The sequence below is a fragment of the Leuresthes tenuis genome, unplaced genomic scaffold, assembly GCF_036924035.1.
Source record: "Leuresthes tenuis unplaced genomic scaffold, fLeuTen1.0.hap1 SCAF_2, whole genome shotgun sequence".
NCBI classification, from domain to species: domain Eukaryota; kingdom Metazoa; phylum Chordata; class Actinopteri; order Atheriniformes; family Atherinopsidae; genus Leuresthes; species Leuresthes tenuis.
Window position 1 is genome coordinate 28838152 of NW_027325356.1, and position 26508 is coordinate 28864659.

The following is a 26508-nucleotide window of genomic DNA, read 5'->3' on the forward strand; positions in this document are numbered from 1 at the left end:
AAGAGGGAGCGGAGGTTTTCCGCTGTAAAAAAGTGTGAATGTTCGACCATAGTAGGTAAAAAGCGGGTAAGAAAATGTTAAAATACCCGACTGTACACAATCAATAGAAGGGGGTGAATTGTTCGGCTACAAGAAGGTGTGAAAGTCCGACGATGGTTTGTAAAAAGCTGGTAAGAAAACGTTTGAATGCCCGAATATATACCATCAAAAGCGGAAGCGGAGGTGTTCGGCTGCAAGAAGGTGTGAATGTCCGACCAAAGTTTGTAAAAAGCAGTTAAGAAAAGGTTCGAATATCCAACCAAACATAATCAAAAGCGGGAGCAGAGCTGTTCGACTGCAAGTAGGTGTGAATGTCCTCAACGTTTTTCTTTGTTGAAATCGATCTAGACATTGATAAATATGAAGGACAAAGCAGTTTCCACTTGGTTTGAGTGAAGGAATTCATTTTATACATAAAATCCCAAATCGTGCAGAACGTATGAAAAGAAGCTTATTCTCGGATTCCTCGTCCTTCAGTGTTGCACTTTCTTCTACTGCAAAATACAATGTTTTTCTTTGTTGAAGTCGATCTAGACATTGATAAATATGAAGGACAAAGCAATTTTAACTTGGTTTGAGTGAAGGAATTCATTTTATACATAAAATCCCAAATCATGCAGAACGTATGAAAAGAAGCTTATTCTCGGATTCCTAAACCTCCAGTGTTGCACTTTCCTATACTGCAAAATCCAATGTTGTTCTTTGTTGAAGTCGATCTAGACATTGATAAATATGAAGGACAAAGCAGTTTCCACTTGGTTTGAGTGAAGGAATTCATTTTATACATAAAATCCCAAATCGTGCAGAACGTATGAAAAGAAGCTTATTCTCGGATTCCTCGTCCTTCAGTGTTGCACTTTCTTCTACTGCAAAATACAATGTTTTTCTTTGTTGAAGTCGATCTAGACATTGATAAATATGAAGGACAAAGCAATTTTAACTTGGTTTGAGTGAAGGAATTCATTTTATACATAAAATCCCAAATCATGCAGAACGTATGAAAAGAAGCTTATTCTCGGATTCCTAAACCTCCAGTGTTGCAATTTACTATACTGCAAAATACAACGTTGTTCTTTGTTGAAATCGATTTAGACATTGATAAATATGAAGGACAAAGCAGTTTCCACTTGGTTTGAGTGAAGGAATTCATTTTATACATAAAATCCCAAATCGTGCAGAACGTATGAAAAGAAGCTTATTCTCGGATTCCTCGTCCTTCAGTGTTGCACTTTCTTCTACTGCAAAATACAATGTTTTTTTTTGTTGAAGTCGATCTAGACATTGATAAATATGAAGGACAAAGCAGTTTCCACTTGGTTTGAGTGAAGGAATTCATTTTATACATAAAATCCCAAATCATGCAGAACGTATGAAAAGAAGCTTATTCTCGGATTCCTCGTCCTTCAGTGTTGCACTTTCTTCTACAGCAAAATAGAATGTTTTTTTTTTTTGTTGAAGTCGATCTAGACATTGATAAATATGAAGGACAAAACAATTTTAACATAGTTTGAGTGAAGGAATGCATTTTATAAGCAAAATCGCAAATCATGCAGAACTCACGAAAAGCTTTTTCTCAGATTTCTGAACCATTAGTGTTGCTCTTTCTTTTACTGCAAAATACAACGTTGTTTTTTGTTGAAATCTATCTAGACATTGATAAATACCAGCCGAACATCTCTGAAAGGCTTTCTTACCTTTTCTTACCCGCTTTTTACAAACTATAGTCAGACATTCACACCTTGCAGCTGAACCATCTCCGCTCCCTGTTTTGATTATCTATGGTCTGGCAATACTAACTTTTCTTATCCGTTTGTGAGTAATTATGGCTGGACATTCACACCTACTTTCAGTCTAACAGCTCTTCTCCCGCTTTTGATTATGTTTGGTTGGATATTCGAACCTTTTCTTAACTGCTTTTTACAACCTTTGGTCGGACGTTCACACCTTCTTTCAGCCGAACACCTCCGCTTCCACTTTTGATGGTGTATATTCGGGCATACGAACCTTTTCTTACCCGCTTTTTACAAACCATGGTCGGACATTCACACCCTCTTACAGCGGAACACCTCCGCTCCCTCTTTTGATGGTGTATGTTCGGGCATTCGAATCTTTTCTTACCCGCTTTTTACGAACTATGCTCGGACATTCAAACCTTCTTGTAGCCGAACACATCCACTCCTGCTTTTGATGATGTATGGTTGGGCATTCGAACCTACTTGTTGCCCGCTTTTCATTAATTATGGGTGGACATTCACACCTTGTCGCTACCAAACACCTCCGCTACCTGTTTTGATCATGTATGGTTGGACATTTGCACCTTTTCTCACCCGCTTTTCGCAAACTATGGTCGGCCATTCACAGCTTCCTCTCCACCATACTTGTATGGTGAGATATTCACACCCACTTGCATCCGAAGTCCTCCGCCCCCACTTTTGTTTATATTTAGTCGGTCATTCGCACCTTACCCGCTTATGGCAAAACTATGGCCTTCTTACAGCCAAACACCTCTGATCTCGCTTTTGATGATGTAAGGTTGGGCATTCAGACCTTGCTTCACCTGCTTTTCACCAAATATAGTCGGACATTCACACCTTCTTGCAGCCGAACACTTCCGCTCCACCTTTTAGTGTTCTATGGGGCATTCACACCTTTTTTTTAACCGCATTTTATAGATTATGGTTGGAAATTCTCACCCACTCTCATCCGAAGACCTCTTCTGCCGCTTTTGTTAATATATAGTCGGGCATTCGAACCTTTTCTTACCCGCTTTTTACAAATTATGGTCGGACATTCACACCTACTTGCATTCGAATACTTCCGCTCCACCTTTTAGTGATGTATGGTTGGCATTTGCAGCTTTTCTTACCCTCTTTTTATACTGATTGCTGAAGATTAAGTTGTTCTTTCTCAAACTACAAAATTTTTTTAATTGTTGAAACTCGATTTGAAGTGGATAAATAAGGAGGACAAACAGTTTTAAGTCAGGCTGATAGAAGGAATTAATTTTATAGCAAAATCTGTATTTCGTCATATGTCGAGAGATGCTTATTGCTGAAGAAGTTCTTTCTCATTCTACAAAGTACAACGTTGTATCAGTTAAGTCTGGCCTGGGTAAAACACTGATGGTTATTTCTGACATGCAATCGTGAAGCTTTCCATCTCTGGGGTAGGTAGCAGCGTGGATGGATTAAGTGTAGCACATCTCTCGACAACAAGGTGTGGCTGTGAAAGAAGAACAGTTATGTAGGAGAGATGTCTGGTAAAGATATTTTGTTAAGTAACCATATCACAGCCACTGTATGAGGTACCTTAAGTGTTAATGGGTGAAATAACACCATAAAGACTCAGTTTAATATCTGATATGTCCTCTATACGAGGACTACATATTGAATGCATTTTTAGGAATAGACGTTGAAAAAGGAGCCTTCTCCATTCACTCTTAGCATCGACCCGGTACTGCAGTGCCGCTGGGAACGGTGCGCTCTTCTCTGCTCTTGTGAAAAAGCAAACAGCGGTGTTGGATGGAAGTTTCAGGGAGCCCTAGATGAAACTTTCTTTTAATCTGCTGAGAAAAGAGAGTGAATGCGAAGTAGACTTTAACACGGCACTGGGAGCGAGCCGAGTGCGGGCTAACCGGGAGAATTGCTTGAAAGAAACAGACACCGAATTAGCGGTCAGAAAAAAGCCTCAATCAGGTGTTCCTGTGGTGTTTGTGGCTGCCTTGTCTTTTGCACAGAGTAAAAGACAAGGCAGCCATCGAATAGGGCCCGATTGTTCCTACTTGGTCAGCCGAGGAGCAAGGGGGGGGAGCAAGCGTCTCAACCAAGCAAAGCTCACCATGGGGAACGTGGCTATGCCAACTAGCCTGATTTCCTGCTCCCGCAGTGATGGATAATCGTACTCTGGTTTCTCTTCATAACGTACAAGTCTTTCGCCTTTTACTAAAGACTTCCGTGGAGAGCAGCACTAATGAGTTGTTTCTAATTTTGGCAGGCTTTACTTTGCGGGTGAAGCCCTTTCTGTCTGTGCAAAAGAAATCTTGTTACTGTGCAGAGTGACTTCTCTGAGTAGAGTCGCCTTACTTGTTGCAACTGTGCCGATGTTGCTTGAATGGTGCTCGCTGGAGCGTGCAGGAGTGCAAAGTTATGCCATTTAAGGGCTGAAGAGTGCTCAGTGCAGCGGGTGGGCGGAGGTGCAAAGTGACACTCTGGCCACCTATGGCCATAAAAAGAACACCGCTACAAGTGCGCATTGTGCCAGGAAGGGCCCTCGGACGTGAACCAGTGGACAGTTATTGCTTCTCTGCCTTTTGGCTAAGATCAAGTGATCCACTGCTATTGCTTGGACCTTTTTTTCGTGTGACTCCGGCTCCTTCGTCCGAGTGAGCACAGAGGCGATGCTTCTTTGTGGCTGCGTCCTTGGCCTGCAGCCTCTTGGGCTGTTGCTACTGCCATCTGGATGACAGCCACGGGGGGAATCTGCTTGTGCCTTCTTACCAGCAAGTTTCTTGAGGTCCATATGGCGGCCAGGGTGAGCCACCTTTTGACAAATTCCTCTTTCCTGAGGTTCTGATTTTGACTCACCCCATAAAGCACCAGTTGTGCTGACAGGACCTCTCTTGCTGGTAAGTACGGGAAATTTAAGGAGTCGGCTGTTGCCCACAAGTCCACAACAGAACTGCACTCCCAGAAGAAATGCCTCACCGTCTCAGGCGCGCCACAACCTGGACGGGGGCAGGTGGCCGTCGCCGACATACCCCTGGAGTGCATGACAGATCTGACTGGGAGAATCTCGTGAGCCACCATCCATGACAAATCCCAAAGTCTGTTCAGAAGTGCTGAAAGGTTCACACTGCGCCAAACTGTTGAGGGCTCGCCAAGAGTGAGCCCACGCACTGGACTCACTGGGGCCCGCTCCTGCACAACAGAGAGCAAAGATCGATGGCACGTTAAAACTTGTACATCTTCTTGTTCTAAATTAAAATGGTTTAAAAATGTCTTTATAAAAGCATAACTTTCTGTTAGATTAAAAGACACAGGTACATTCAGGTCTGATGGTAAAAGTCGTAATCTTCTCATGTAGGCCCCCATCCAGAATCTTGCCATTGCAGCTGCCGCTGGGTTTTTGGATGGGTTAATTGCACACTTTAATTGGACAGAGGTAAAGAGACTTCCTAAAAACAAATACAGATCTGGTACTGCTTTCCCTCCCTTCACTTTTGGCTTCTTCAGTACTTCCCTCCTCAACCTTTCCCATTTGGAGTTCCATAAAAAATATAAGATGGATCGTTCCAGGTCTAAAATAATTTCTTTTTAGAATAAATAAATGAATAAAGTTTTATCTAGCAGGTCAAATATGTGCAAAATACAATCAACAGGGCAATCTAAGACCAAAACGAAGATAATGCCCTAAGCCAGTGTATCTTTTTCAACATATTTGTTTGGATTTCATTATTTCATTATTGTGTAGATTTCATTGAACTAAATTAATGTTAAGGGAAACGATTCTGCTCAGTGACAACAGAGGTTTTCACCAAATGGACTGAAATATTTCCATGTGCACAAGCAGATGCACTCTCAATAGCAAATGCACGGGTAAAATAAATCATTTCTAGATTTGAAATTCCTGAAAAGATCTTCAGTGATAATTTGACACACTGTGTAAACAACGTCATCTCACTGATGGCAAAGAACTTAAAATAGACCTTAGAAACGACTGTGCATATCATCCACAATCAGCAGGTTTCGTGGAGAGACACAATGGAATAATTAAGTCAAGACTGAAAAAAATCATGGAAGAAATGGGAAATATTGGGTTTACTGTTTACCATCCTAAAAATGCATCCTCCAACTAGCACAAGATGAACTCCATTTGAGAAAAGGTATGGAAGACCATTTGTACTCCCACAGTCAAAACACAGTCATCAACTGACATGATGAAGAAAAAAAGAAAAAGAGAAGAAACCTTAGCAGTATACAAATATTAACAAGTAGAGAGATCTCTTCTGTTTAGTCTGTTCCAGGTGAACCGGTGAAGGAATCTCTGAAGACAGTAAAACCCAGGGACTGGATCATCATCAAAGTGATAAAGAAAAAGAACTGGTCCAGCCCAATGGGGGGAAGGTCCATTTCAGGTACTACTTACATCACCCACAGCAGCTGAAGGACTTCTTGGATTCACTTATCACATTGTACCACGACCTTCAGAAGTAGGGAAAGATTATTTACCCACCACTGTTTTCTGAGGCAAAAGTCTGACTACAAAGGGGAATTCTCTCAACAGAAGGGGGTTCATCTCAACCTCAGTGAAGAAAACAACGGCTAACATGAGAACATAGGTTGTGACTAAAATAACCATACAGAGTACCACCACTGTCCCCTTGACATAGAAAGTGCCACACTAGTAATAACATTTATTTAAACTTGGAGATAAATGGAGAAAATAATCTCATATACAATAGCTGAGACAAAAAAAAACAAAAAACTTTTGAAGACACGATTAAAACAACATTTAGAACATACAATAAGCTTAAAAGGAGTGACAAAGCTGCGACTGCGAAGGCATAGAAGTCTAATTAAAAACAGGAGCAGTAGGACAGACTTTTCTGAAATCTGAGTAAGCTCTGGGAATCAAATTTAGATAATGATCAGACTTGGCCTTTCTTATTTCTGCTGTACCTTTATTTCTAAGCTTCCTAAAAGCAAGGCAATGACCCGGGTCCCTCATATGCCCAGCTAGCATCCAAGGTTTATTTATTTTTTAAGTAAAGAAGACAGTTCTGACGAAAGCCAGGGACTAGACCTGTTCTAAGTTCTATACTTTTTAAAAGGGCCGTGTTTATCAACTATGGAATTAGAAGATTTACAAAAATGGTCAAGTGCTAGATCTTCATCTGGGATTTTAACAGTGTCATGAGTATAACTATTCAACAGATCAGTTAAAAAAAAATCCTGCTCATGGAGATGTTTCAGGATCTGGATACCAAGCGTGGACCTAATGTTTTCATTTTTGCAATTCTGATACAGGCTATTGAGCAGTGATAACTAACACCAAGTTCAGATACTGCGGATTTTCTACCTTTGATTTGTTAAGATTGAGCCAATCAGGGACAACCTTGAAGGATCTCTTAAGATTGGTTTTGTAGGATCAGTAATTACCTGAGAAAGGTTGATATTGGTACACACCTTTTTTAAATGATCAGAGGCAGAGTTCAACTTGTTTAAATTAAAATTGCCACACAGAGATTGGGTTTAGGCCACATGCACACAGAATGACATCAACAAATATAAGAAATATTAAACATTTACACATAGATTTTTGAATACATGTAGAGGAATGATACTTTGAAATGTGCTCATTGCGGAGTTATGATCAGTTGAGTAATGAACTATTCTGGGAAAGAGGTTCTATTCCCAGCATCATGATGGACACTCCTGATATAGAAGGTTTCGCTAACGCATTGGAATTGTTGTACTATTTTCATATGCATGTGCAATGAAGAATTGCTTGCTGCTGATAAATGCAAAGAAGAACAGCTTACACATAGATGCTCACATATAGGCTGCTGAATGCAATGAAGACCTGCTTATCCAGTAAAGTTCAATGTCAATGTGTAATATTCAATTAGGATTTGCAAAACAGTGAAGTTAAACAATGAATGGGTCCATAGTCGGTATGACAAGACTAAAGGAATATTTACCTGGGTGTACGTTCAAACAGAGATGAGAAAATTGCGATAAATAATTGTTTGTTTGTTTGTTAGTATGTATATGAATGTTATGTGTATAAACTGTGTTGAGTTGTAGTTACTCAGTGGTGTCTCAGTGAAACAACCGACGGGGGAAGCCTTGCGGTGACAACAAAAGCAGTGTTTTACTGATCAGTCAAGTTGCTCCAGTGTACTCCATACAAACTGGTTGGTTACTGAAGGGATAGAAAATGGGGAATACTTGTTTTAAAGCAAACAAGGAATTAGATGGGAAAAATACATGTTTTAACGGGACCCAGACAATATTAAATACTCAGACAGATGGGAGAAGAAGTGTAGTTTTGTAGGAAATCACAAAATTATTACATAAAATTAGTGAAATCAATTGAAGAATGCCTTTCTGAAGAGCTGTTTACCACAGATGAGCAGCTTTGCGACCAAGCACATTGTAGATCGCTTTACTGCCAAAATGATCTAATTTAATGGATTGGTTTAGACATGCATAACAGCATTTTAAGAACAAAGAGAGAAACAAAAAGGGACAACGCTTCATGGTGGAAGGTGATGTATAAATAACTGTGTATATGATGAAGGAGAGACCATTTGAGCACCACAGCCATTTCGCAGCACAGGGACAGCAGTCCAAGTTAAAGGATCTCCCACGTGGTATCACCTGTCACACTGTGTCAAGGCATCAAAAGAAGAAAAAATCACCAAACTCAAGGACAAAGAGACGAAGACTCCGGTGAACGAAGAGAGAGGACTGACAAACCAGAAATACAAAAGGATGCTCGATATCAAGATCCAAAAGAAGAGGCTAACAATGCCACGAACACTTACGATGCTGGGAATGATGCCAACAATGAACAGAGAAGAAGATTCAGTGTCATCAATCTGCAACACTTGCCTCTAATGAGGGGGTGAATATAGAATCCTCAACGATTACAACGTCTCTGGGAACTGTGACAACAACAAGGTTTAAACCATTTTGATATATATTGTAACCTATTGGCTAAGGAATAGTGCTGAAAATGAGGTAAATCTAATCCACCACTGTCCTTGGTCTTCTGTAGGGTTTTTAAACAAATACGTGGTGGTTTTGTTTTTCCACAGAAATTTGGAGATGCATGAATCTAGTGACTTAAACCAAGTAGCAGATGGTTTTATGGGGATCATTGAGAACAAATAGTTAACTTTTGGTAGTATCATCATTTTAATGGTTGTAACTCTCCCCATAAGTGATATAGGTAAGGACTTCCAACGAGAGAGCTCGTCCTCTACTCTCTTTAATAATTGCACATAATTTAGCTTTGTTAGCTTTGAGAGCCTGGAGGAAATGTTTATGCCTAAATATCTAATATTTCCTGACTGTAAAGTGATCGCAGGTATATTCTGGACCCTACAGTTAATGGGCAGAACTGTGGTCTTAGACCAGTTGATAGAGTAGTCACAAAGTGCAGAGAATTTATTTATGAGTCTGATCGTGTGAGTGAGAGACGTCTGTGAGTTCTGAAGGAAAAGTAATACATCATCAGCATAAAGACTTATTTTATGCTCAATATTTTGGGGTTGGATGCCTTTAATATTTCTATCTTGTCTGATAGCAGCTGCTAAAGGTTTGATGAAAATAGCAAAAAGTGAGGGAGAAAGTTGGCAACCCTGTCTTGTACCTCTCTGCAGACTGAAGCTTCGAGAAGTTTGATCATTTGTCCTGATACTTGCATTTGGCGAGCTATATAATATCCTTATCCAGTTGATGAAGTGTGACACAAACCCGAATTTGTTTAATGTTGCGAATAAAAATTTCCAGTTCGCTCCATCAAATGCTTTTTCTGCATCTAGAGAGTCGATTATGGTTTCCAAGTTGTTGATGGTAGAATAGTCTATGAGAAAAAGCGGGTGAGAAAAGGTGCGAATGTCCAACCATACATCATCAAAAGCAGGAGTGGATGTGTTCGGCTACAAGAAGGTTTGAATGCCCGACTATAGTTTGTAAAAAGCGGGTAAGAAAAGGTTCGAATGCCCGAACATACAGTATCAAAAGAGGGAGCGGAGGTGTTCCGCTGTAAGAAGGTGTGAATGTCTGACCGTAGTTGGTAAAAAGCGGGTAAGAAAAGGTTTGAATCCCGAATATATACCATCAAAAGCGGAAGCAGAGGTGTTCGGCTGCAAGAAGGTGTGAACGTCCGACCAAAGTTTGTAAAAAGCAGTTAATAAAAGGTTCGAATATCCATCCAAACATAATCAAAAGCGGGAGAAGAGCTGTTCGACTGCAAGTAGGTGTGAATGTCCACAACGTTGTTCTTTGTTGAAATCGATCTAGACATTGATAAATATGAAGGACAAAGCAGTTTCCACTTGGTTTGAGTGAAGGAATTCATTTTATACATAAAATCCCAAATCGTGCAGAACTTATGAAAAGAAGCTTATTCTCGGATTCCTTGTCCTTCACTGTTGCACTTTCTTCTACTGCAAAATACAATGTTTTTCTTTGTTGAAGTCGATCTAGACATTGATAAATATGAAGGACAAAGCAGTTTTAACTTGGTTTGAGTGAAGGAATTCATTTTATACATAAAATCCCAAATCATGCAGAACGTATGATAATAAGCTTATTCTCGGATTCCTGATCCTTCAGTGTTGCTCTTTCTTCTATTGCAAAATCCAATGTTCTTCTTTGTTGAAGTCAATCTAGACATTGATAAATATGAAGTTAAAAGCAATTTTAACATAGTTTGAGTGAAGGAATTCATTTTATAGTAAAATCCGAAATCGTGCAGAACTCATGAAAATAAGCTTATTCTCGGATTCCTGCACCTTTTGATTTGTTCTTTCTTTTACTGCACAGTCCAATGTTGTTTTTTTGTTTAAATCTATCTAGTCATTGATAAATATGAAGGTAAAAGCCGTTTTAACGTAGTTTGAGTGAAGGAATTCATTTTATAGATAAAATCCCAAATCGTGCAGAACTCATGAAAGTAAGCTTATTCTCGGATTCCTGAAACTTTAGATTTGCTCTTTCTTTTACTGCAAAGTCCAATATTGTTTTTTTTGTTTAAATCTTTCTAAACATTGATAAATATGAAGGACAAAGCAGTTTTAACATAGTTTGAGTGAAGGAATTCATTTTATAGTAAAATCCAAAATCGTGCAGAACGTATGAAAACAAGCTTATTCTCGGATTCCTCGTCCTTCACTGTTGCACTTTCTTCTACTGCAAAATACAATGTTTTTCTTTGTTGAAGTCGATCTAGACATTGATAAATATGAAGGACAAAGCAGTTTTTACTTGGTTTGAGTGAAGGAATTCATTTTATACATAAAATCCCAAATCATGCAGAACGTATGAAAAGAAGCTTATTCTCGGATTACTAATCCTCCAGTGTTGCACTTTCCTATACTGCAAAATACAACGTTCTTTGTTGAAATCGATTTAGACATTAATAAATATGAAGGACAAAGCAGTTTTCACTTGGTTTGAGTGAAGTAATTCATTTTATACATAAAATCCCAAATCGTGCAGAACGTATGATAATAAGCTTATTCTCGGATTGCTGATCCTTCAGTGTTGCTCTTTCTTCTATTGCAAAATCCAATGTTCTTCTTTGTTGAAGTCGATCTAGACATTGATAAATATGAAGGTAAAAGCCGTTTTAACATAGTTTGAGTGAAGGAATTCATTTTATAGATAAAATCCCAAATCGTGCAGAACTCATGAAAATAAGCTTATTCTCGGATTCCTGAAACTTTAGATTTGCTCTTTCTTTTACTGCAAAGTCCAATGTTGTTTTTTTTGTTGAAGTCGATTCAGACATTGATAAATATGAAGGACAAAGCAGTTTCCACTTGGTTTGAGTGAAGGAATTCATTTTATACATAAAATCCCAAATCATGCAGAACTCACGAAAAGCTTTTTCTCGGATTTCTGAACCATTAGTGTTGCTCTTTCTTTTACTGCAAAATATAACGTTGTTTTTTTTTTTTAAATCTATCTAGACATTGATAAATACCAGCCGAACAACTCCGCTCCCGCATTTGATGGTGTATAGTCAGGAATTCTCACCTTTTCTCATCAGCTTTTTGCAAATTATGATCTTACATTCACACCTACTTGCAGTCGAACAGCTCTGCTCCCGCTTGTGATTATGTTTGGTTGGATATTGGAACCTTTTCTTAACTGCTTTTTACAAACCATGGTTGGACTTTCACACCTTCTTGTAGCCGAACAACTCCGCTGCCTCTTTTGATTGTGTACAGTCGGGTATTTTAACATTTTCATACCCGCTTTTTACCAACTATGGTCGGACATTCACACCCTCTTACAGCGGAACACCTCCGCTCCCTCTTTTGATGGTGTATGTTCGGAAATTCGAATCTTTTCTTACCCGCTTTTTACAAACTATGGTCGGACATTCACACCTTCTCTTAGCTGAACAACTCCGCTGCCTCTTTTGATTGTGTACAGTCGGGTATTTTAACATTTTCTTACCCGCTTTTTACCAACTATGGTCGGACATTCACACCCTCTTACAGCGGAACACCTCCGCTCCCTCTTTTGATGGTGTATGTTCGGGCATTCGAATCTTTTCTTACCCGCTTTTTACGAACTATGCTCGGACATTCAAACCTTCTTGTAGCCGAACACCTCCGCTACCTGTTTTGATCATGTATGGTTGGACATTTGCACCTTTTCTCACCCGCTTTTCGCAAACTATGGTCGGCCATTCACAGCTTCCTCTCCACCATACTTGTATGGTGAGATATTCACACCCACTTGCATCCGAAGACCTCCGCCCCCACTTTTGTTTATATTTAGTCGGTCATTCGCACCTTACCCGCTTATGGCAAAACTATGGCCTTCTTGCAGCCAAACACCTCTGATCTCGCTTTTGATGATGTAAGGTTGGGCATTCAGACCTTGCTTCACCTGCTTTTCACCAAATATAGTCGGACATTCACACCTTCTTGCAGCCGAACACTTCCGCTCCACCTTTTAGTGTTCTATCACACCTTTTTTTTCACTGCATTTCATAGATTATGGTTGGAAATTCTCAACGACTCTCATCCGAAGACCTCTCCTCCCGCTTTTGTCAATATATTTGAACTTTAGTCGGCAATCACACCTTCTTGCAGCTGAACCACCTCCGCTTCCCTGTTTTGATCATGTATGGTCTGGCAATACTACCTTTTCTTACAAGTTTGTGAGTAATTATGGCTGGACACTCACACCTACTTGCAGCCGAACACCACCTCTCTCGCTGTTGATGATGTATGGACCGGCATTCTTACCTTTTCTAACACATTTTTCAACAATTATGGTCGGAGATTCACACCTACTCACAGCCGAACAACTCCGCTCCCGCATTTGATTGTGTATAGTCGGGCATTCTCACCCTTTCTCATCAGCTTTTTGCAAATTATGATCTTACATTCACACCTACTTGCAGTCGAACAGCTCTGCTCCCACTTTTGATTATGTTTGCTTGGATATTCGAACCTTTTCTTAACTGCTTTTTAAAAACTTTGGTTGGACGTTCAAACCTTCTTGTAGCCGAACACATCCACTCTTGCTTTTGATGATGTATGGTTGGGCATTCCCACCTTTTTTTTAACCATTTTTCAGGAATTATTGGTGGACATTCACACCTTTTTACAGCGGAACACCTCCGCTCCCTCATTTAATGGTATATGTTTGGGCATTCGAACCTTTTCTTACCCGCTGTTTACAAACTATGGTCGGACATTCAAACCTTATGTAGCCGAACACATCCACTCCTGCTTTTGATGATGTATGGTTGGGCATTCGAACCTACTTGTTGCCCGCTTTTCATTAATTATGGGTGGACATTCACACCTTGTCGCAGCCAAACACCTCCGCTCCCTGTTTTAATCATGTATGGTTGGACATTTGCACCTTTTCTCACACGCTTTTTACTATTGTCGGCCATTCACAGCTTCCTCTCCACCATACTTGTATGGTGGGATATTCACACCCACTTGCATCCGAAGACCTCCGCCCCCATTTTTGTTGATATTTAGACGGTCATTCGCACCTTACCTGCTTTTGGCAAACTATGGCCTTCTTGCAGCCAAACACCTCTGATCTCGCTTTTGATTATGTAAGGTTGGGCATTCAGATCTTGCTTCACCTGCTTTTCACGAAATATAGTCGGACATTCACACCTTCTTGCAGCCGAACACTTCCGCTCCACCTTTTAGTGTTCTATCACACTTTTTTTTCCCCTGCATTTTATAGATTATGGTTGGAAATTCTCAACCACTCTCATCCGAAGACCTCTCCTCCCGCTTTTGTTAATATATTTGAACTTTAGTCGGACATTCACACCTACTTGCAGCCGAACACCACCTCTCTCGCTTTTGATGATGTATGGTCCGGCATTCTTACCTTTTCTAACACATTTTTCAGCAATTATTGTCGGTCATTCACACCCTTTCCCATCAGCTTTTTGCAAATTATGATCTGACATTCACACCTACTTGCAGTCGAACACCCTTGCTCCCGCTTTTGATTATGTTTGGTTGGATATTCGAACCTTTTCTTAACTGCGTTTTACAAACTTTGGTCGGACGTTCACACCTTCTTGCAGCCGAACACCTCCGCTTCCGCTTTTGATGGTGTATATTCGGGCATTCAAACCTTTTCTTACCCGCTTTTTACAAACCATGGTCGGACTTTCACACCTTCTTTTAGCCGAAAAACTCCGCTCCCTCTTTTCATGGTGTATGTTCGGGCATTTGAACCTTTTCTTACCCGCTTTTTACAAACTATGGTCAGGCATTCAAACCTTCTTGTAGCCGAACACATCAACTCCTGCTTTTGATCATGTATGGTTGGACATTCGCACCTTTTCTCACCCGCTTTTTCTCATAGACTATTCTACCATCAACAACTTGGAAACCATAATCGACTCTCTAGATGCAGAAAAAGCATTTGATGGAGTGAACTGGAAATTTTTATTCGCAACATTAAACAAATTCGGGTTTGTGTCACACTTCATCAACTGGATAAGGATATTATATAGCTCCCCAAATGCAAGTGTCAGGACAAATGATCAAACTACTCCAAGCTTCAGTCTGCAGAGAGGTACAAGACAGGGTTACCAACTTTCTCCCTCACTTTTTGCTATTTTCATCAAACCTTTAGCAGCTGCTATCAGACAAGATAGAAATATTAAAGGCATCCAACCCCAAAATATTGAGCATAAAATACGTCTTTATGCTGATGATGTATTACTTTTCCTTCAGAACTCACAGATGTCTCTCACTCACACGATCACACTCATAAATAAATTCTCTGCACTTTGTGACTACTCTATCAACTGGTCTAAGACCACAGTTCTGCCCATTAACTGTAGGGTCCAGAATATACCTGCGATCACTTTACAGTCAGGAAATATTAGATATTTAGGCATAAACATTTCCTCCAGGCTCTCAGAGCTAACAAAGCTAAATTATGTGCAATTATTAAAGAGAATAGAGGACGAGCTCTCTCGTTGGAAGTCCTTACCTATATCACTTATGGGGAGAGTTACAACCATTAAAATGATGATACTACCAAAAGTTAACTATTTGTTCTCAATGATCCCCATAAAACCATCTGCTACTTGGTTTAAGTCACTAGATTCATGCATCTCCAAATTTCTGTGGAAAAACAAACCCTTAGTTTAAAAACCCTACAGAAGACCAAGGAAAGTGGTGGATTAGATTTACCTCATTTTCAGCACTATTCCTTTGCCAATAGGTTACAATATATATCAAAATGGTTTAAACCTTGTTGTTGTCACAGTTCCCAGAGACGTTGTAATCGTTGAGGATTCTATATTCACCCCCTCATTAGAGGCACGTGTTGCAGATTGATGACACTGAATCTCTTCTCTGTTCATTGCTGGCATCATTCCCAGCATCGTAAGTGTTCGTGGCATTGTTAGCCTCTTCTTTTGGATCTTGATATCGAGCATCCTTTTGTATTTCTGGTTTATCAGTCCTCTCTCTTCGTTCACCGGAGTCTTCGTCTCTTTGTCCTTGAGTTTGGTGATTTTTTCTTCTTTTGATGCCTTGACACAGTGTGACAGGTGATACCACATGGGAGATCCTTTAACTTGGACTGCTGTCCCTGTGCTGCGAAATGGCTGTGGTGCTCAAATGGTCTCTCCTTCATCATATACACAGTTATTTATACATCACCTTCCACCATGAAGCGTTGTCCCTTTTTGTTTCTCTCTTTGTTCTTAAAATGCTGTTATGCATGTCTAAACCAATCCATTAAATTAGATCATTTTGGCAGTAAAGCGATCTACAATGTGCTTGGTCGCAAAGCTGCTCATCTGTGGTAAACAGCTCTTCAGAAAGGCATTCTTCAATTGATTTCACTAATTTTATGTAATAATTTTGTGATTTCCTACAAAACTACACTTCTTCTCCCATCTGTCTGAGTATTTAATATTGTCTGGGTCCCGTTAAAACATGTATTTTTCCCATCTAATTCCTTGTTTGCTTTAAAACAAGTATTCCCCATTTTCTATCCCTTCAGTAACCAACCGGTTTGTATGGAGTACACTGGAGCAACTTGACTGATCAGTAAAACACTGCTTTTGTTGTCACCGCAAGGCTTCCCCCGTCGGTTGTTTCACTGAGACACTACTGAGTAACTACAACTCAACATAGTTTATACACATAACATTCATATACATACTAACAAACAAACAAACAATTATTTATCGCAATTTTCTCATCTCTGTTTGAACGTACACCCAGGTAAATATTCCTTTAGTCTTGTCATACCGACTATGGACCCATTCATTGTTGAACTTCACTGTTTTGCAAATCCTAATTGAATATTACACATTGACATTGAACTTTACTGGATAAGCAGGTCTTCATTGCATTCAGCAGCCTATATGTGAGCATCTATGTGTAAGCTGTTCTTCTTTGCATTTATCAGCATTAAGCAATTCTTCATTGCACATGCATATGAAAATAGTACAACAATTCCAATGCGTTAGCGAAACCTTCTATATCAGGAGTGTCCATCATGATGCTGGGAATAGAACCTCTTTCCCAGAATAGTTCATTACTCAACTGATCATAACTCCGCAATGAGCACATTTCAAAGAATCATTCCTCTACATGTATTCAAAAATCTATGTGTAAATGTTTAATATTTCTTATATTTGTTGATGTCATTCTGTGTGCATGTGGCCTAAACCCAATCTCTGTGTGGCAATTTTAATTTAAACAAGTTGAACTCTGCCTCTGATCATTTAAAAAAGGTGTGTACCAATATCAACCTTTCTCAGGTAATTACTGATCCTACAAAACCAATCTTAAGAGATCCTTCAAGGTTGTCCCTGATTGGCTCAATCTTAACAAATCAAAGGTAGAAAATCCGCAGTATCTGAACTTGGTGTTAGTTATCACTGCTCAATAGCCTGTATCAGAATTGCAAAAATGAAAACATTAGGTCCACGCTTGGTATCCAGATCCTGAAACATCTCCATGAGCAGGATTTTTTTTTAACTGATCTGTTGAATAGTTATACTCATGACACTGTTAAAATCCCAGATGAAGATCTAGCACTTGACCATTTTTGTAAATCTTCTAATTCCATAGTTGATAAACACGCCCCTTTTAAAAAGTATAGAACTTAGAACAGGTCTAGTCCCTGGCTTTCGTCAGAACTGTCTTCTTTACTTAAAAAATAAATAAACCTTGGATGCTAGCTGGGCATATGAGGGACCCGGGTCATTGCCTTGCTTTTAGGAAGCTTAGAAATAAAGGTACAGCAGAAATAAGAAAGGCCAAGTCTGATCATTATCTAAATTTGATTCCCAGAGCTTACTCAGATTTCAGAAAAGTCTGTCCTACTGCTCCTGTTTTTAATTAGACTTCTATGCCTTCGCAGTCGCAGCTTTGTCACTCCTTTTAAGCTTATTGTATGTTCTAAATGTTGTTTTAATCGTGTCTTCAAAAGTTTTTTGTTTTTTTTTTGTCTCAGCTATTGTATATGAGATTATTTTCTCCATTTATCTCCAAGTTTAAATAAATGTTATTACTAGTGTGGCACTTTCTATGTCAAGGGGACAGTGGTGGTACTCTGTATGGTTATTTTAGTCACACCCTATGTTCTCATGTTAGCTGTTGTTTTCTTCACTGAGGTTGAGATGAACCCCCTCCTGTTGAGAGAATTCCCCTTTGTAGTCAGACTTTTGCCTCAGAAAACAGTGGTGGGTAAATAATCTTTCCCTACTTCTGAAGGTCGTGGTACAATGTGATAAGTGAATCCAAGAAGTCCTTCAGCTGCTGTGGGTGATGTAAGTAGTACCTGAAATGGACCTTCCCCCCATTGGGCTGGACCAGTTCTTTTTCTTTATCACTTTGATGATGATCCAGTCCCCGGGTTTTACTGTCTTCAGAGATTCCTTCACCGGTTCACCTGGAACAGACTAAACAGAAGAGATCTCTCTACTTGTTAATATTTGTATACTGCTAAGGTTTCTTCTCTTTTTCTTTTTTTCTTCATCATGTCAGTTGATGACTGTGTTTTGACTGTGGGAGTACAAATGGTCTTCCATACCTTTTCTCAAATGGAGTTCATCTTGTGCTAGTTGGAGGATGCATTTTTAGGATGGTAAACAGTAAACCCAATATTTCCCATTTCTTCCATGATTTTTTTCAGTCTTGACTTAATTATTCCATTGTGTCTCTCCACGAAACCTGCTGATTGTGGATGATATGCACGTTGGATGATATGTCGTTTCTAAGGTCTATTTTAAGTTCTTTGCCATCAGTGAGATGACGTTGTTTACACAGTGTGTCAAATTATCACTGAAGATCTTTTCAGGAATTTCAAATCTAGAAATGATTTATTTTACCCGTGCTTTTGCTACTGAGAGTGCATCGGCTTGTGCACATGGAAATATTTCAGTCCATTTGGTAAAAACCTCTGTTGTCACTGAGCAGAATCGTTTCCCTTAACATTAATTTAGTTCAATGAAATCTACACAATAATGAAATAATGAAATCCAAACAAATATGTTGAAAAAGATACACTGGCTTAGGGAATTATCTTCGTTTTGGTCTTAGATTGCCCTGTTGATTGTATTTTGCACATATTTGACCTGCTAGACAAAACTTTATTAATTTACTTATTCTAAAAAGAAATTATTTTAGACCTGGAACGATCCATCTTTTATTTTTTATGGAACTCCAAATGGGAAAGGTTGAGGAGGGAAGTACTGAAGAAGCCAAAAGTGAAGGGAGGGAAAGCAGTACCAGATCTGTATTTGTTTTTAGGAAGTCTCTTTACCTCTGTCCAATTAAAGTGTGCAATTAACCCATCCAAAAACCCAGCGGCAGCTATAATGGCAAGATTATGGATGGGGGCCTACATGAGAAGATTACGACTTTTACCATCAGACCTGAAAGTACCTGTGTCTTTTAATCTAACAAAAAGTTATGCTTTTATAAAGACATTTTTAAACCATTTTAATTTAGAACAAGAAGATGTACAAGTTTTAACGTGCCATCGATCTTTGCTCTCTGTTGTGCAGGAGCAGGCCCCAGTGAGTCCAGTGCGTGGGCTCACTCTTGGCGAGCCCTCAACAGTTTGGCGCAGTGTGAACCTTTCAGCTCTTCTGAACAGACTTTGGGATTTGTCATGGATGGTGGCTCACGAGATTCTCCCAGTCAGGTCATGCACTCCAGGGGTATGTCGGCGACGGCCACCTGCCCCCGTCCAGGTTGTGGCGCGCCTGAGACGGTGAGGCATTTCTTCTGGGAGTGCAGTGCTGCTGTGGACTTGTGGGCAACAGCCGACTCCTTAAATTTCCCGTACTTACCAGCAAGAGAGGTCCTGTCAGCACAACTGGTGCTTTATGGGGTGAGTCAAAATCAGAACCTCAGGAAAGAGGAATTTGTCAAAAGGTGGCTCACCCTGGCCGCCATCAAAGACGCCATATGGACCTCAAGAAACTTGCTGGTAAGAAGGCACAAGCAGATTCCCCCCGTGGCTGTGATCCAGATGGCAGTAGCAACAGCCCAAGAGGCTGCAGGCCAAGGACGCAGCCACAAAGAAGCATCGCCTCTGTGCTCACTCGGACGAAGGAGCCGGAGTCACACGAAAAAAAGGTCCAAGCAATAGCAGAAGTTAGAGAAGCAATAACTGTCCACTGGTTCACGTCCGAGGGCCCTTCCTGGCACAATGCGCACTTGTAGCGGTGTTCTTTTTATGGCCATAGGTGGCCAGAGTGTCACTTTGCACCTCCGCCCACCCGCTGCACTGAGCACTCTTCAGCCCTTAAATGGCATAACTTTGCACTCCCGCACGCTCCAGCGAGCACCATTCAAGCAACATCGGCACAGTCGCAACAAGTAAGGCAACTCTACTCAGAGAAGTCACTCTGCACAGTAACAAGATTTCTTTTTCACAGACAGAAAGGGCTTCACCCGCAAAGGTAAAGCCTGCCAAAATTAGAAACAACTCATTAGTGCTGCTCTCCACGGAAGTGTTTAGTAAAAGGCGAAAGACTTGTACGTTATGAAGAGAAACCAGAGTACGATTATCCATCACTGCGGGAGCAGGGCATCAGGCTAGTTGGCATAGCCACCTTCCCCATGGTGAGCTTTGCTTGGTTGAGACGCTTGCTCCCCCCCCTTGCTCCTCGGCTGACCAAGTAGGAACAATCGGGCCCTATTCGATGGCTGCCTTGTCTTTTACTCTGTGCAAAAGACAAGGCAGCCACAAACACCACGGGAACACCGTATTGAGGCTTTGTTCTGACCGCTCATTCGGTGTCGCGTTTCTTTCAAGCAATTCTCCCGGTTAGCCCGCAATCGGCTCGCTCCCAGAGTCGTGTTAAAGTCCACTTCGCATTCACTCTCTTTTCTCAGCAGATTAAAAGAAAGTTTCATCTTGGGCTCCCTGAAACTTCCATCCTGCACCGCTGTTTGCTTTTGCACAAGAGCAGAGAAGAGCGCACCGTTCCCAGTGGCACTGCAGTACCGGGTCGATGCTTGGAGTGAACGGAGCAAGCTCCTTTTTCAACTCCTATTGCTAAAAATCCATTTAATATGTAGTCCTCGTATAGAGGACATATCAGATATTAAACTGAGTCTTTATGGTGTTATTTCACCCATTAACACTTAAGGTACGTCATACAGTGGCTGTGATATGGTTACTTAACAAAATATCTTTACCAGACATCTCTCCTACATAACTGTTCTTCTTTCACAGCCACACCTTGTTGTCGAGAGATGTGCTACACTTAATCCATCCACACTGCTACCTACCCCACAGATGGAAAGCCTCATGATTGCATGTCAGAAATAACCATCAGTGTTAACAACTTAATCTTCAGCAATCAGTATAAAAAGAAGGTAAGAAAAGGTGCAAATGCCAACCATACATCACTAAAAGGTGGAGCGGAAGTATTCGGCTGCAAGTAGGTGTGAATGTCCGACCATAATTTGTAAAAAGCTGATGAGAAAGGGTGAGAATGCCCGACTATACACCATGAAATGCGGAAGCGGAGGTGTTCGGCTGCAAGAAGGTGTGAACGCCCGACCAAAGTTTCTAAAAAGCAGTTAAGAAAAGGTTTGAATATCCATCCAAACATAATCATAAGCGGGAGCAGAGCTGTTCGACTGTAAGTAGGTGTGAATGTCAGATCATAATTTGCAAAAAGCTGATGAGAAAGGGTGAGAATGCCCGACTATACATCATCAAATGCGGGAGCGGAGTTGTTCGGCTGTGAGTAGGTGTGAATCTCCGACCATAATTTATGAAAAATGTATTATAAAAGGTAAGAATGCCGGTCGATACATCATCAAAGCGGGAGAGGTGGTGTTCGGCTGCAAGTAGGTGGGAATGTCCAGCCATAATTACTCACAAATGGGTAAGAAAAGGTAGTATTGCCAGACCATACATGATCAAAACAGGGAGCGGAGGTGGTTCAGCTGCAAAAAGGTGTGAATGTTCGACTAAAGTTTGTAAAAAGCGGGTAAGATAAGGTGCGAATGCCCGACAATGTATGATCAAAAGAGGGAGTGGAGGTGTTCAGCTGCAAGAAGGTCTGAATGTCCTTCAATAATTGCTAGAGAAAATTAAAGAAATTTTTCGAAAATCAAACCGCACATGATCATAAGCAGGAGTGGAGGTGTTCAGCTGCAAGAAGGTTTGAATGTCCGAGCATAGTTTGTAAAAAGCGGGTAAGAAAAGGTGCCAATGCCCGAACATACACCATCAAAAGAGGGAGCGGAGGTGTTCCGCTGTAAGAAGGTGTGAATGTCCGACCATAGTTGGTAAAAAGCGGGTAAGAAAAGGTTAAAATACCCGACTGTACACAATTAAAAGAGGGAGCGGAGTTGTTCAGCTAAGAGAAGGTGTGAAAGTCCGACCATGGTTTGTAAAAAGCGGGTAAGAAAAGGTTCGTATGCCCGAATATACACCATCAAAAGCGGAAGCGGAGGTGTTCGGCTGCAAGAAGGTGTGAACGTCCGACCAAAGGTTGTAAAAAGCAGTTAAGAAAAGGTTCGAATATCCAACCAAACATAATCAAAAGCGGGAGCAGTGCTGTTCGACTGCAAGTAGGTGTGAATGTCAGATCATAAATTGCAAAAAGCTGATGAGAAAAGGTGAGAATTCCTGACTATACACCATCAAATGCGGGAGCGGAGTTGTTCGGCTGTGAGAAGGTGTGAATCTCCGACCATAATTGTTGAAAAATGTGTTAGAAAAGGTAAGAATGCCGGTCCATCCATCATCAAAAGCGAGAGAGGTGGTGTTCGGCTGCAAGTAGGTGTGAATGTCCAGCCATAATTACTCACAAACGGGTGAGAAAAGGTAGTATTGCCAGACGATACATGATCAAAACAGGGAAGCGGAGGTGGTTCAGCTGCAAGTAGGTGTGAATGTCCTCAACGTTTTTCTTTGTTGAAATCGATCTAGACATTGATAAATATGAAGGACAAAGCAGTTTCCACTTGGTTTGAGTGAAGGAATTCATTTTATACATAAAATCCCAAATCGTGCAGAACGTATGAAAAGAAGCTTATTCTCGGATTCCTCGTCCTTCAGTGTTGCACTTTCTTCTACTGCAAAATACAATGTTTTTCTTTGTTGAAGTCGATCTAGACATTGATAAATATGAAGGACAAAGCAATTTTAACTTGGTTTGAGTGAAGGAATTCATTTTATACATAAAATCCCAAATCATGCAGAACGTATGAAAAGAAGCTTATTTTCGGATTCCTAAACCTCCAGTGTTGCAATTTCCTATACTGCAAAATACAACGTTGTTCTTTGTTGAAATCGATTTAGACATTGATAAATATGAAGGACAAAGCAGTTTCCACTTGGTTTGAGTGAAGGAATTCATTTTATACATAAAATCCCAAATCATGTAGAACGTATGAAAAGAAGCTTATTCTCGGATTCCTCGTCCTTCAGTGTTGCACTTTCTTCTACTGCAAAATACAATGTTTTTCTTTGTTGAAGTCGATCTAGACATTGATAAATATGAAGGACAAAGCAATTTTAACTTGGTTTGAGTGAAGGAATTCATTTTATACATAAAATCCCAAATCATGCAGAACGTATGAAAAGAAGCTTATTCTCGGATTCCTAAACCTCCAGTGTTGCAATTTACTATACTGCAAAATCCAACGTTGTTCTTTGTTGAAATCGATTTAGACATTGATAAATATGAAGGACAAAGCAGTTTCCACTTGGTTTGAGTGAAGGAATTCATTTTATACATAAAATCCCAAATCATGCAGAACGTCTGAAAAGAAGCTTATTCTCGGATTCCTGATTCTTCAGTGTTGCTCTTTCTTCTATTGCAAAATCCAATGTTCTTCTTTGTTGAAGTCGATCTAGACATTGATAAATATGAAGTTAAAAGCAATTTTAACATAGTTTGAGTGAAGGAATTCATTTTATAGTAAAATCCGAAATCGTGCAGAACTCATGAAAATAAGCTTATTCTCGGATTCCTGCACCTTTTGATTTGTTCTTTCTTTTACTGCACAGTCCAATGTTGTTTTTTTGTTTAAATCTATCTAGTCATTGATAAATATGAAGGTAAAAGCCGTTTTAACATAGTTTGAGTGAAGGAATTCATTTTATAGATAAAATCCCAAATCGTGCAGAACTCATGAAAGTAAGCTTATTCTCGGATTCCTGAAACTTTAGATTTACTGTTTCTTTTACTGCAAAGTCCAATATTGTTTTTTTTGTTTAAATCTTTCTAAACATTGATAAATATGAAGGACAAAGCAGTTTTAACATAGTTTGAGTGAAGGAATTCATTTTATACATAAAATCCCAAATCATGCAGAACGTATGAAAACAAGCTTATTCTCGGATTCCTCGTCCTTCACTGTTGCACTTTCTTCTACTGCAAAATACAATGTTTTTCTTTGTTGAAGTCGATCTAGACATTGATAAATATGAAGGACAAAGCAGTTTTAACTTGGTTTGAGTGAAGGAATTCATTTTATAGATAAAATCCCAAATCGTGCAGAACTCATGAAAGTAAGCTTATTCTCGGATTCCTGAAACTTTAGATTTGCTCTTTCTTTATAAAATGAATTCCTTCACTCAAACCAAGTGGAAACTGCTTTGTCCTTCATATTTATCAATGTCTAGATCGATTTCAACAAAGAACAACGTTGTGGACATTCACACCTACTTGCAGTCGAACAGCTCTGCTCCCGCTATTGATTATGTTTGGTTGGATATAGGAACCTTTTCTTAACTGCTTTTTACAAACCATGGTTGGACATTCACACCTTCTTACAGCGGAACACCTCCGCTCCCTCTTTTGATCGTGTATGTTCGGGCATTGGCACCTTGTCTTACCCATTTTTCAGTAATTATGGGTGGACATTCACACCTTCTTGCAGCTGAACACCTCCTCTCCTGCTTATGATCATGCGCGGTTTGATATTCGAAAATTTTCTTTCATGTTTTCTAGCAATTATCGATGGACATTCAGACCTTCTTGCTGCTGAACACCTCCGCTCCCTCTTTTGATCATACATTGTCGGGCATTCACACCTTGTCTTACCCGCTTTTTAGAAACCATGGTCGGACTTTCACACCTTTTAGTAGCCGAACAACTCCGCTCCCTGTTTTGATCATTTATGGTCTGGCAATACTACCTTTTCTTACCCGTTTGTGAGTTATTTTGGCTGGACATTCACAGCTTCTTGCAGCTGAACACCACCTCTATCGCTTTTGATGATGGATGGACCGGCATTCTTACCTTTTCTAACACATTTTTCAACAATTATGGTCGGAGATTCACACCTTCTCACAGCCGAACAACTCCGCTCCTGCATTTGATGGTGTATAGTCAGGAATTCTCACCTTTTCTCATCAGCTTTTTGCAAATTATGATCTTACATTCACACCTACTTGCAGTCGAACCGCTCTGCTCCCGCTTTTGATTATGTTTGGTTGGATATTCGAACCTTTTCTTAACTGCTTTTTACAACCTTTGGTCGGACGTTCACACCTTCTTGAAGCTGAACACCTCCGCTTCCGTTTTTGATGGTGTATATTCGGGCATACGAACCTTTTCTTACCCGCTTTTTACAAACTATGGTCGGACATTCACACCTTCTCTTAGCTCAACAACTTCGCTGCCTCTTTTGATTGTGTACAGTCGGGTATTTTAACATTTTCTTACCCGCTTTTTACCAACTATGGTCGGACATTCACACCCTCTTACAGCGGAACACCTCCGCTCCCTCTTTTGATGGTGTATGTTCGGGCATTCGAATCTTTTCTTACCCGCTTTTTACGAACTATGCTCGGACATTCAAACCTTGTAGCCGAACACATCCACTCCTGCTTTTGATGATGTATGGTTGGGCATTCGAACCTACTTGTTGCCCGCTTTTCATTAATTATGGGTGGACATTCACACCTTGTCGCAACCAAACACCTCCGCTACCTGTTTTGATCATGTATGGTTGGACATTTGCACCTTTTCTCACCCGCTTTTCGCAAACTATGGTCGGCCATTCACAGCTTCCTCTCCACCATACTTGTATGGTGAGATATTCACACCCACTTGCATCCGAAGTCCTCCGCCCCAACTTTTGTTTATATTTAGTCGGTCATTCGCACCTTACCCGCTTATGGCAAACTATGGCCTTCTTGCAGCCAAACACCTCTGATCTCGCTTTTGATGATGTAAGGTTGGGCATTCAGACCTTGCTTCACCTGCTTTTCACCAAATATAGTCGGACATTCACACCTTCTTGCAGCCGAACACTTCCGCTCCACCTTTTAGTGTTTTATCACACCTTTTTTTTCACAGCATTTCATATGTTATGGTTGGAAATTCTCAACCACTCTTATCCGAAGACCTCTCCTCTCGCTTTTGTTATTCTATTTGAACTTTAGTCGGACATTCACACCTTCTTGCAGCTGAACCACCTCCGCTCCCTGTTTTGATCATGTATGATCTGGCAATACTACCTTTTCTCACCCGTTTGTGAGTAATTATGGCTGGACATTCACACCTACTTGAAGCTGAACACCACCTCTATCGCTTTTGATGATGGATGGACCGGCATTCTTACCTTTTCTAACACATTTTTCAACAATTATGGTCGGAGATTCACACCTTCTCACAGCCGAACAACTCCGCTCCCGCATTTGATGGTGTATAGTCAGGAATTCTCACCTTTTCTCATCAGCCTTTTGCAAATTATGATCTTACATTCACACC

At 40.3% G+C, this 26508-nt stretch overlaps 4 non-coding genes across 4 annotated transcripts; 2 read left to right on the top strand and 2 right to left on the bottom strand.

The window, feature by feature from the left end:
* Positions 1-3343: 3343 nt before the first annotated feature.
* LOC140302554 (U2 spliceosomal RNA) lies at positions 3344-3526 on the top strand. Its single transcript, XR_011915013.1, has one exon. It is a non-coding gene; the product is annotated as a U2 spliceosomal RNA (small nuclear RNA).
* Positions 3527-3936: 410 nt separating this feature from the next.
* On the top strand, positions 3937-4052 carry LOC140302560 (U5 spliceosomal RNA). Its single transcript, XR_011915019.1, has one exon. It is a non-coding gene; the product is annotated as a U5 spliceosomal RNA (small nuclear RNA).
* A 16158-nt stretch (positions 4053-20210) lies between these two features.
* LOC140302574 (U5 spliceosomal RNA) lies at positions 20211-20323 on the bottom strand. The gene has a single exon (XR_011915032.1). It is a non-coding gene; the product is annotated as a U5 spliceosomal RNA (small nuclear RNA).
* Positions 20324-20734: 411 nt separating this feature from the next.
* LOC140302601 (U2 spliceosomal RNA) lies at positions 20735-20917 on the bottom strand. Its single transcript, XR_011915055.1, has one exon. It is a non-coding gene; the product is annotated as a U2 spliceosomal RNA (small nuclear RNA).
* Positions 20918-26508: the final 5591 nt, after the last annotated feature.